The sequence below is a fragment of the Mya arenaria genome, chromosome 12 (genome assembly GCF_026914265.1).
Source record: "Mya arenaria isolate MELC-2E11 chromosome 12, ASM2691426v1".
Lineage (NCBI taxonomy): Eukaryota > Metazoa > Mollusca > Bivalvia > Myida > Myidae > Mya > Mya arenaria.
Genome location: NC_069133.1, coordinates 29,621,719 through 29,634,860, shown reverse-complemented (window position 1 = coordinate 29,634,860; position 13,142 = coordinate 29,621,719).

Below are 13,142 nucleotides of genomic sequence, written 5' to 3'. Positions count from 1 at the left end.
ATTTGTATGTATTGAAATGCTTAAATCATGGGTCATATTGACCTATTTTTGAACAGATAATGCGTATGATTACGTTTCTGAATAAAACTTCTTCTTTGAATTATAAGTTCCCTTCTTAAATGCAGGTTACCTGGCATATTGTAAAGGAATGATACGTAAATAACTTGTACAAAACAACAAAACGTTTTTGTACGAGGGAATTAAAGTTTTTCAGTTATAACCCCCATTAATTTTAAAGGTTTAAAAACATTAATCTTTGATAATCCAACTGTAATCAGCAATGATGTTGTTTAATAAACCAACCTACTATATAGATAATGTTATTGAATCGGGTTTAGCAGTTTGAGGTACGGGGTAAGAAAGGAACCATTAGGTCTTAATTAATATTGACAATACTGAACAAACGATCGCAATTTAATAATGTAATAAAAGCATCCAACAATGTTCGTTACCGTCATTTTCTTTATATCACTGTTAATTTTGCTTTTAACAACATTGGCATTCTTGAGGTTGGACATATCACGTGGTTTGTGACATCAAATTTGGTTATAACGTGAAGCAAAAGACCGCTCGATTCGGAAAGGATCATCGCTGTAAGTTTGCTGTTTTCATGTCACTTTTTATTGATACACGACGAATGTGAACTAGTTTGCACTTCAAACTTACAGACGTCGCACAAACTCCTTTTTGTAAAAGAAAGCTTTTGAAGAACATGCAACGTGTTTTGGAATCATAAGCTATTATCGATAAATCCTCAACTTACAAGAACGATTGGAGCGCTTAGCTTCTCTTACTCTAAGTTCAACCATAACCATACGTTTTTGCTATATAAAACAACAGAGCAAATAACTTGTCAAAATTTTATTTTGTTTTATTTACATTTAAAGTTTGGATTTAATGGCGAGGCTCCATGTTATTTACACAAGCACGAATTCACAAGCATGAACAGCGAACGAAGCAATCTGGTCACCTGTCAACTTGGCGTATTACTGGCGACCGCCCCAAAGGGCAAAGCAGCAGTTTTGAATAGCCCCCACTGGGCTTTACGAGTTTGATTATGAAATAAACTTAAGTATTTGAACGTGAATTCCGTCAAGGTGTACTATGGCCGGAACTCACAAATTAGCATTTTAATTTTAACTATACTGTCTGTATTTATATAATTCCAATAGCTTAATAAATATCATAATTTAAGTGCTGCCGAACGCCAATGTGAGATTCTAGGTACTAGAAGCGAACTCGCCAAAATATAAGCATAAAGAAATAACACGCATCACAACCCGAAACAGAACTGGGTTTATTATCTTATAAAACAATTCATACTTTAAGGAAATTTTGCCTCGGCAGCAAAAAAGCAACAAGAAAAGGAGCCTCGCATTACTCAGCAGCAAACTTGAATGAACGGTAAAGCATACCGTAAACGTGTATTAGCGTATCATAAAGCGTCGCTGGACAAAACTGATGATATTTATTTCAATGATTTACCAAACTGCACACGCAGGACTTAAAGTCGCGAATCAAAAGCGCATTGCCCTGCTCGTTCAAGTGGACACCGTCGGACTTCAATTGTTCAGGCGTTATACTATGAGAAATGAAGGAACCCCCAATACCTAATATGTTTTTTTTACAAAGCCATTTAATCGGCGCCTTACATTTCCCATTGCACGCTTATTACTCGAATAGCGCCATGTTGTTCGAGGCGTTATCTGCGATACTGCGAGAGTGGTTGATGGGAATAAATCTTTAAGCGCTCTTATTACTTTAGCAAAAATTGCCATTAACACTTTAGTAGGATATTGGCCAATGTCATTTCCCCCAATGTGAATAATCATGACATGAGGTAGTCCATCTTCATTAATATGTTTCAAAAACGTGACTTTCCTTACAAGCGCTTTAAGGCTTAGACCTCCATAGCTCTGCCACCAAAAGGCACTATTGGGAATTCCCAGGTTCGCGTCGTGCGATCGGGCGTAGCAAAAGGCATGCCTAATAATTGAAGAACCGACGACCCACACGCGCGTCGTTCTATCTAAATAAGCAAAAAAAATAATATGTAATATGATGTGATGAACCAAACCTAAAGTAAATTTGGAACCAAATGTATAGTTTCATGCCGAACGTAACGTTTGTAGGCGTCTGACGTCCACCTACCGGCCTCTTTTATCTGTTCCGTGGTGCAACCCACCATAGCGGCGGTTGTGGCTGCCCCAATGCGAAATGAATGCGTGTTGTACTTTGCAAATTCGAGGTTCATAACAGATAAACATTTTTTTAATACAGAAGAAAACTGTGTGCGTGTAAGAGGAGTACCATCCATATGACACAGCAACGGACCGTTAATCTTTGGCCTGCGTGCCAGAAAAATATTTAAACTGTGTACAGGGAAAACACTTTTACCGGTTTTATTGATCTGAATAATATAACCCTTTGACTCTTTATCCGTCTTTGAATTGCGAAGTGTAAGCAATAAATTGCCGTCGCTCGTATATCTTACATCACTAAATGCTAACGTGTGATTTACAACAGACTGTCGTGTTACGGCTAATTCTCCTACGCGGAAGAACCCAAAGAAAGCCAAAGTGTATGCCGCTGTAAATAGGGCACTTTCGTACATATTTATACACATGGATGGGAGTGTTTCAACAATAAGGCATAATAATTGTGCCGTTATTGGAAGTCGCGTTGTATGTGCGCGTGTATTCCTTCCCATGCCTGTTATAATTTTAGTGATTATATAATTTTCGGTGGTATCCGCGAACCCAAAAAGCTTGCATTGGGCACCGATAGCACATTTATAGAGGCGAGCTGTATTGGCGGTTAAGCCATCAAGTGACAAAGATGAGAAAAACAATACCAAATTGTCAACGGATGGAGGCCACAAATTTGGCAATTGATACGTAAGCCTAAAATTAGAGAACCGGTTTAAACCGACTTGATACGTCTGTAATGTATTCCCGGACATAGAACAGCCAATTAGTCGTCGAGCCTCATTTCGTAAATCATGCTCTGAAAAAGTGGTGGAATTGGTGCCCTTTCTGCCAAGTCGGGTACCAGCTGGCGAAGGCGCGCCCACTGCTTTCGTGAAATAGAATCAGCGATATTATTAAGTTTTGTTCGAATATGGACAGCCTTAAACAAAATATTATGGCGCATGCATCTTAACACAAAATGTCTGAGAATGTGCATAACGCGTTTGGATTTCGCAGACTGTTTATTGATTATGGCAACTAAAGCCTCGTTATCGATTCGTAAAATTATCTTTTTATTTTTTAGTTCGGGACCCCGAAGGTACAAGCTAAGCAGCACAGGGACCATTTCTAAAAACGTTATGTCTTTCATGACTTCATGTTTGCTCCAGTCAAGAGGCCATGGAAAAAATGCCCAATTGCCGTTTAAGTAACAGCCGCCGCCAAGGTCAGCTCTACCCGCGCTGTCGGTAAAAAGTTGTAAATGTTCGTTTTCCAACCAAGCATTTTCTGGAAATGTAACATACCCCATTGAAACTTGTTAAGAAAAACAGCCACATGCGGAAGTCCTCGCGCATTCCTTCTGTTATCCTTATTTTATGAAATTCATGTTTTATACCGGACATTGCATCATAAAATCGCCGCAAAAAAGCTCTGCTTGAACGAATTGCCTGCCCGAAAAAGCAAAATTTACCAGCGAGTGACTGAAGGTCTCGCAACGTTATTTTCTTCCTAGTTATATAGAGCAAAATTAGGGACTTCAACTCTGCGATTTTGTGACGGGGTATTCTAATAAGCATTTGTGAAGAATCAATTTCCAAACCCAGAAAAACTATTACAGTGGAAGGGTCCGTGCTTTTTCCATCGTTAATTGGTACACCCAACTGTACACATACTTGATGGAAAGTGGAAAGTAAATGTTGGCAGTTGCCAGTTCCATGTGCCCCGCAAAATATGAAATCGTCCAGATAATGATCAAGTGATGGAATTTTTGAAATGTCTTTTACCAGCCAATGGATAAAGGTCGAAAATGCCTCGAAATAATATGGTGCACAACTGGCACCAAAAGGTAAATTTAAGTTTACATAAATTTTGCCATCAGATTTAATGCCTAATAATTCGAAGTCTTTAGGTGATATTGGAAGTAGCCGGAATGCAGATTTTATATCACGCTTTGCCATTAACGTTGATCTTCCCAATTTAAATATCATGTCTGCCACTGTGTCAAATTTTGTGTACGATACTGATTTTAATTGACTAACTATGCCGTCATTAACACTACCGCCAGCCCGTGGATAGCTTAAATGAGTGATAAGGCGCCAACCGCCATCAGACTTCGGTACCAAGCCTATGGGAGAAATTCGAAGATTTTTAAACGGTGGACTAAAGAACGGCCCTGCCATTCGGCCCTCCAATATTTCTTTTTCCAATTTATCGAAAACTACGCTTGGTCGGAGTTTAGCCGTCGCAAATTTTTTGCATCGATGGGTTCGCGCGACCCTTCAAATCCTAAACTAAAACCAAATCGGAAACCATTCTTTAACAATGTTGCATGGACCTTATCGGGATATCGCTTTAAAAATGCGTCTAAATTTGATGTGTTTATGGGGCTGTAGCCGGGGTACTTAAGACGACGGACGGGGCACGAATCGTTGTTAGTAACGGGGGGAGAACTTGGACCCGAGGTAAGGGCGAGTAAAGGAACGACCCCGGACGAGTGGAAACCTTCTCCGCGCGAGGTGAGCTGCGTCACGGACAGGTCGGGGCCCGGGGTATGGGACAGAACTTCTTTGGCTAACGCAAGACCTACAAGGATGATCAAGATTGCAGAACATACAACTATGTCGGTAAGCACAAACTATTCGATGGCATTGTCTATAATTGAAATCGAAGCATTTCTTTTCGGCGAGTTTGCCAATATTGCTTACCACTGCCAAGGACGGACCCATGCAAGGCGCCACAATTCGTAATCTATTTTTGCGAAGGACAGGCCAGTTGGGTCGGCGGCTAATCTGCTGGTCATAATCACGCCAGCCTAGGCCGGCGTGCTTTTTGGCAGCTAGCCGGATGTCACGGCCATATTTTAACAATTCCTGAGTCCTGCCCGGATGAGCAGCCAAAAATGGACATGTAGACTAAGAAAGCATCTGTCCACGAACTGATGTCGTTAACTTTTTGTTGTGCGGACTTGTTGTCAATAATTAGCCGACCGTCCTGGCCTATCATTAACGATTTATTTGACTCCTCGACACCTGATTTAGAATCAATCAAAGAAGAGAATTCTACAAATGCACCAGACACAATTTTATTCTTAATCTGATGCGAGATGTTGCACCCAACACTTGAAAAGACACTTGGCATCTGATTCACTGTGTTATCAATAACCGTTAAAGGCAACGGATCAGAAAGGAAATGTTCCGTACCTGCACCTTGTTCACCGTTCGCGACCGATACCTGCGGAATGCTGATGGGCCCATTCAATGGCTGGAGGCCTTCCAGGGCGGCGGTTTGTAAACCGTTGCCAGCGAGGAATGATGACGCGACCTGAGGTGTGGGTACCCTCCCCGTGTTAGCCAAGTCTATGGGCGCTATAGGACCATCATCTGCAAGAGCCACAGTACCGGTAGTCAGCGCCACAGATGCATCAGCTGTAGCCGCGGCTAGACCGGAATTCACCGTCGAGGCTGATGCGGGGATTGCTGCGATTGTGTTTGATTTGGGCGTCTGGCCTGTCTGTACTGGAGGGGTCCTCCTTGCCCGCTTAGCGGCCCGAAACTCTTCCACAATATCTCGAAGCGGGAAACTATCCGGAAAAAGAAAGCAAAATCAATAACCGTCGTCTGACGTATAAATATTTACAATTTATATATAAATATGTATGTGCGTGTTTTAAAACCTCATTCCTCGACAAATTGATCGAGTTCTTGATAAAGTAGACAAAACAAAGTAAAATAGAAACATTTATTTAATGATTTGAATGTATATGTAATGTTCTGTACTATAATTCATCAACTAACTAAGCAAAACTATTTTAATTCGAACAACTATTTTTTTCTTAAATAGCAATCCTAGCTCTTAAAAAACTGACCTTTCGGTTCGACTGCCTGAACGAAAGTGAATCGGTGGGGTTGCGCGCTCGATTTAGCGCATGCGCTGAATCTCTTTTTAAGTTTTAACCAATGAAATGCTTTAACGAAATGGCGGGCGCGGGAATCTTTTGATTACGTAATACTGTAAGGCGCCCTCAAGCGGATCTGTTGAATGATTAGATGTGTATTGCTAACGTAAACATAAAGGTGATGAAACGGGTTGATTATTCTCGATAACAACAGCTATTTTATAGTTAATAGCTGGTAATACTAAGCAGTATGATGGTGACATTTAGCTGTCAAGTGTTCCTCCAAAAACTGCTTTTCGTTATAACCAAATAGGTTTTACTTTTCGTCATAACAAACTACAATGTACAAACATTTAATATTTCTATATAGTGTAATATTATGCCTTATTTGTAGGTCTGAATATATCCTGTGGATAGAATATGCCTTCCGAGACTTCCTTTTTATGGCAAACATGGTGAATATATATATATAAACAAGTTTTTGGACCAGAAACGTATTGAGCTCTTCGTTTTAAAAAACAATATTTTGTACATTCTCAGCATTTGCTCACGATTTTTGAAAAATCTATAAATTACTCAACATATCGCTCATACCGAGTATAGTGTACATTTTTCCGCTTAGCCTCCGCTATAATTTATAAAAATTGATATGAAAACAGCAATAATCCTTTCCGAATCGAATTAATAACCAAACGTGACATCACAAATCACATGGTACATGTATGTCCACACTGATTCTTGCATTATCGAAAGGTCTACAATATACCAACACGTAAGTCTCTAACTCGACACTATCACAAAAAGGGGCCAGGTCGATCATCCAATACAAAACAGCATTTCGTCCCATTTAAAATCGAATTGGAGCTACTGTACATCTATTTTTGTCAATTCTAAACGTATTTTAGAAAATCTTTATAGTTGACCTCCATTTGTTGATTTGGGAAACCTTTTTTGATATTCCTTTTGTTTAATGTTTTCTTAAATGAAACTGTTGCTATTTCAATTAATATTTAGGAAATTCACTTGATAGTTTACTACGGCACAAAGTGCAATATACTTAATGAATTATTATCTGTAACAACGAACAGTTAAGCATTCTGACCTATGGCTAATGGCCAACAACAGTATTGAATTAATCAATTCGCGGTTTGGAATTTTGACCTTTTGCCCTTCCATAATAAACCACCCCCATTAATATTCATAATGCCGCGGTTAGGTACGCCTTGCCCTTCCATAATAAACCACCCCCATTAATATTCCTAATGCCGCGGTTAGGTACGCCTTGCCCTTCCATAATAAACCACCCCCATTAATATTCCTAATGCCGCGGTTAGGTACGCCTTGCCCTTCCATAATACACCACCCCCATTTATATATTCCTAATGCCGCGGTTAGGTACGCCTTGCCCTTCCATAATAAACCACCCCCATTTATATTCCTAATGCCGCGGTTAGGTACGCCTTGCCCTTCCATAATAAACCACCCCCATTAATATTCCTAATGCCGCGGTTAGGTACGCCTTGCCCTTCCATAATAAACCACCCCCATTAATATATTCCTAATGCCGCGGTTAGGTACGCCTTGCCCTTCCATAATAAACCACCCCCATTAATATATTCCTAATGCCGCGGTTAGGTACGCCTTGCCCTTCCATAATAAACCACACCCATTTATATATTCCTAATGCCGCGGTTAGGTACGCCTTGCCCTTCCATAATAAACCACCCCCATTAATATATTCCTAATGCCGCGGTTAGGTACGCCTTGCCCTTCCATAATAAACCACCCCCATTTATATTCCTAATGCCGCGGTTAGGTACGCCTTGCCCTTCCATAATAAACCACCCCCATTAATATATTCCTAATGCCGCGGTTAGGTACGCCTTGCCCTTCCATAATAAACCACCCCCATTTATATTCCTAATGCCACGGTTAGGTACGCCTTGCCCTTCCATAATAAACCACGCCCATTAATATATTCCTAATGCCGCGGTTAGGTACGCCTTGCCCTTCCATAATAAACCACCCCCATTAATATTCCTAATGCCGCGGTTAGGTACGCCTTGCCCTTCCATAATAAACCACCCCCCATTAATATTCCTAATGCCGCGGTTAGGTACGCCTTGCCCTTCCATAATAAACCACCCCCATTAATATTCCTAATGCCGCGGTTAGGTACGCCTTGCCCTTCCATAATAACCCCCCCCCCCATTAATATTCCTAATGCCGCGGTTAGGTACGCCTTGCCCTTCCATAATAAACCACCCCCATTAATATATTCCTAATGCCGCGGTTAGGTACGCCTTGCCCTTCCATAATAAACCACCCCCATTAATATTCCTAATGCCGCGGTTAGGTACGCCTTGCCCTTCCATAATAAACCACCCCCCATTAATATTCCTAATGCCGCGGTTAGGTACGCCTTGCCCTTCCATAATACCCCCCCCCCCCCATTAATATTCCTAATGCCGCGGTTAGGTATGCCTTGCCCTTCCATAATAACCCCCCCCCATTAATATTCCTAATGCCGCGGTTAGGTACGCCTTGCCCTTCCATAATAAACCACCCCCATTAATATTCCTAATGCCGCGGTTAGGTACGCCTTGCCCTTCTATAATAAACCACCCCCCATTAATATTCCTAATGCCGCGGTTAGGTACGCCTTGCCCTTCCATAATAAACCACCCCCATTAATATATTCCTAATGCCGCGGTTAGGTACGCCTTGACCTTCCATAATAAACCACCCCCATTAATATTCCTAATGCCGCGGTTAGGTACGCCTTGCACTTCCATAATAAACCACCCCCATTAATATATTCCTAATGCCGCGGTTAGGTACGCCTTGCCCTTCCATAATACCCCCCCCCCCCATTAATATTCCTAATGCCGCGGTTAGGTACGCCTTGCCCTTCCATAATAAACCACCCCCCATTAATATTCCTAATGCCGCGGTTAGGTACGCCTTGCCCTTCCATAATAACCCCCCCCCCATTAATATTCCTAATGCCGCGGTTAGGTACGCCTTGCCCTTCCATAATAAACCACCCCCCATTAATATTCCTAATGCCGCGGTTAGGTACGCCTTGCCCTTCCATAATAAACCACCCCCATTAATATTCCTAATGCCGCGGTTAGGTACGCCTTGCCCTTCCATAATAAACCACCCCCATTAATATATTCCTAATGCCGCGGTTAGGTACGCCTTGCCCTTCCATAATAAACCACCCCCATTAATATTCCTAATGCCGCGGTTAGGTACGCCTTGCCCTTCCATAATAAACCCCCCCCCCCCCCATTAATATATTCCTAATGCCGCGGTTAGGTACGCCTTGCCCTTCCATAATAACCCCCCCCCCCCCCCATTAAAATTCCTAATGCCGCGGTTAGGTACGCCTTGCCCTTCCATAATAACCCCCCCCCCATTAATATTCCTAATGCCGCGGTTAGGTACGCCGGATTTCACTGATTCAGATCTATTAGAATAATATTTCGTCTGCATGGCAGGATTGGTAAATGGGCCGAAGTTTAAGTAGTTTAAAAAGTTTCAATTATATCATTTTTATGGATACTGTCGTTTGAATGCCTCAGTATGCATCAATTCTTTTATGACCATTTTCTATCGAAAGTTTGCTTATCCCCTGAAATAAATGACTCGAAAAATTATGAAAACGACCTTGTGTACTTCTATAAAAGACCATTTTGTAAAGTGCACATTTGTATTTGCACTTTAATAAGTGACCTATAATAGTAGTTATAAAGTATGTCTTTATGCATGAACAAATATGTAAAATATTCAAAATATATTGGGGGGTTTTCAAATGCTGAATCACAACGATCAGACGAAAGTATTTTGTTTAAATGCATAGTGATGATTACAGCTTGTTTATATGTACTTACAATAATAAGTGGTTTAATGCGACGTAGTCGCATGACCATCTATCATTTATACTAATAGTCTTTAATTGTATTGGTCTACATTATATTGTGAAAACTACATACTCATTGTACCCGCCACAGTTTATATCTACCGTTTCACCTGAATAAAATCAATTACGGCTGACTGCTGAAATATTGATATATCTTTGTACTGCATAGATCCTTTTGACGGACTCGATTGGACGATCTCGAAATAAAATAGAGGGGGTTTACACCCCAACTTTATCATTTGCTTGTAACATACATCACCGACTCAAGGATTTTTTTATAAATCGTCATGTTCCATCGGTTGATTTTAAGACAATATAATGCACATATAAAGCCCCAAACGATAACGGTATTCCAAATATCAAAAATTTGTAGATTTCAGTGTAAGATCGTATCTTATTTCATTATGGGTTTTCTATGATCACGAGTGAAATTAAATACGATCTAACACTGAAGTCCACGATTTTTCTGTTTCGTTTATGCTTGTGTTCTGAGTTTTACATGTATTTGTATTTTTTTTTATTTTTTTTTTATAAATACCCCTTGTTTGAAAGGAACGTTTTCTACGCCGCTTACCCATGGGACGCCCCTCAAGCAAAATTATAGATGATGACATAGATTTCAACTTTCTATTTCCGGTTCATGGAGTAGAAGTTCTCCGATATTTGTTATGGTTTATTATTCACTATTTTAGTGCAAACATTTTACATCAATCAATGAACTTTTATTGATGCATCTAAATTCCAAAAACATAACTAAAACACTTTTAAATTAAACAAGGCATTACTAAACGACCCAATACTACGCCGCGATTTATTGAATAAAGAATGTTACGGTAGAACGTGTCAACAAAACAATTGCGGATAATCATTGGATAAAAACATTTTTTAAGTTAAAGAGTTTGTTGCATACCTCACTGTCATAGACCAGACTGATTCGATTGAAGACAGGTCGTTTTCCAGGTAAAGAGTGAAGACCACGCTAGGTTGTTAACAAATGTGGAGACAAATTGCTTGTAAAATCCCCGCCAATTGCCACGCACCTCGGGGACATTCTTAGTAAGGTCCATTTCCCGCTATTTCCGGCGCGAAAACAAAACCACCGCATTCACTCGGCACTGCGTGGCCACCTGGAAGGTACATTTGGAACACCTCGGATGTATGCCGGTACATCAGTTGAAGTAGTTCGTAAATTTGTGAATTATATCATTATTTAAATGTAATGTTTTAGCTTGTATTTATTGATCTAAGTTTTAATTGATTGCCAGTGAAGTGCATTATTGCAAACAGATTTAAGATTCCCAAAAGTTAAGTCCTTAAGCCGATCTACTTGCAGCGGACTTAAACATACCCATTTCTGAGATTTAAACCGACCAGATACATCCGAGGTTGTTTTTTCGATACAAATGGCCGAGGAGTTCCGAATGCTGGAAGTAAAAAAACACGGCCCATTTCCACAGATATCCCCGGTATAGCCCCGGATCCGGGGGCATGGTAACATTTTACTGGTGCATAAAACGCGGATGGGGTAAACAATCATTTGTTAATAAAAATAATAATTTTGTTAATTGTTATGTGAATTTTACGAGAAGTTCTTATTACGTATTACAACGATAAAAAAGTGTATATGTGTACATGCCCATAACATGGTACATTAAATAATGACCCCAGTCAATATTCACTGCGTGCATATTCACAAATTAAGAAAACCAAAGACATTAACATATAGGTGCATTAAGCCCATTTCGACACACAAATTGAGTGTCCTCGGAATTTAAGAACTAAATGTTCATTTTAATGCTTATACCGTTCATTAATTATTTCAATGCAACAAAATATCTAAAAAAAATAATCAATATCTGGCCCCAATTTCTTGCAAGTTCATTAAGCCAATATTTTACTTATTTTTGGTTTCACTAACTATGTTAAAAAATATGATTTAGAGTCTACTAAAAAGTAAACTCTTAAAAGTGTAAATATTACACAAGTTAGGCAGCTTTTCTTAATCCTGTTATAAGGGACTTGAGTTTGAGAAATTGGGGCCTGGAAATTAAGGAGTATTATTTCGCTATTTTATATATTAATTTCAAATAAGTAATGATACATTTATTCCTCCAGATTAAACAAGTGCTCGTTATTATCTAGCACAACTTGATATTTCAATTTATTACTATGTTATAAATAGGGGTTGAGTGGACTGTTTTGAGTATGTTTGCTAACACAATAATAGGAGACAGATGAGTGCCGGTGAAGAAGAGAGTGAAGCAGAGAAATAGCCAATCTGTCTGTTTCTATAGACTTGCAATATCAAGGTGTAACACAATTAACAGTTGAATTACTTATCAGGTTTTCTAGAATACGGCATAAATATTATTCATTATATTAGTATTAATTACTGAAAATATAAACATCAATCGAAGTGGAGAAAACTGTCTGTCAAAAGGATCCCTGGGGTCAAAATTTACTTCCGAGTGTATTTTGAGCAAGACATTCCAGTCTATTAGCCAGCCAATCACTATCTAATGCGATCACAATTTTAAACATTTGTAAATGTCATAAATGACATTTGTAAGAAGTGCCTATACTTCCAAGTCACATGGATATATTATCAGCGTTGATAAAACAGAGTCAGATACAAGGAGATCCGGGTGGAGATTCTAGTTTTAGGCGAAGAGAACTCAACAAGAGAAGGTCAACATCATTTGAAATCAAGTGTCCCTTCCTCCAGTCACGAGTCCCTTCGCTTAATTCTTAATTTGTCTTTGTTTTCTTCTAAATTATATATTAAATAATGTAACATACTCGCAAATTTAAATAGACTCAAATACATTTGTGTATTGTGAAAAATTCTAAAACAAATCCACATATCAATCAAAACGCAAAAAAAGCGTACATGTAGGGTCTGGAAAAAACAACATAGGGTCGTTCGGGTTAGTGTGCACAAAGAAAACAATACGCCTTAATAGTTACTTGACCACTAATTAATAGAAAAATCACCAAAGTATCGCTTTTATATTTTTTTGGTTTGAGAATGTCAAATAAGTTAGACATGAGGTTGCAATAACCAAAAGTGTGTCCGTTTAAGTGAACATACTTAAGAATACAGTCATTTATTAAGTCCGTACTTTCGCTT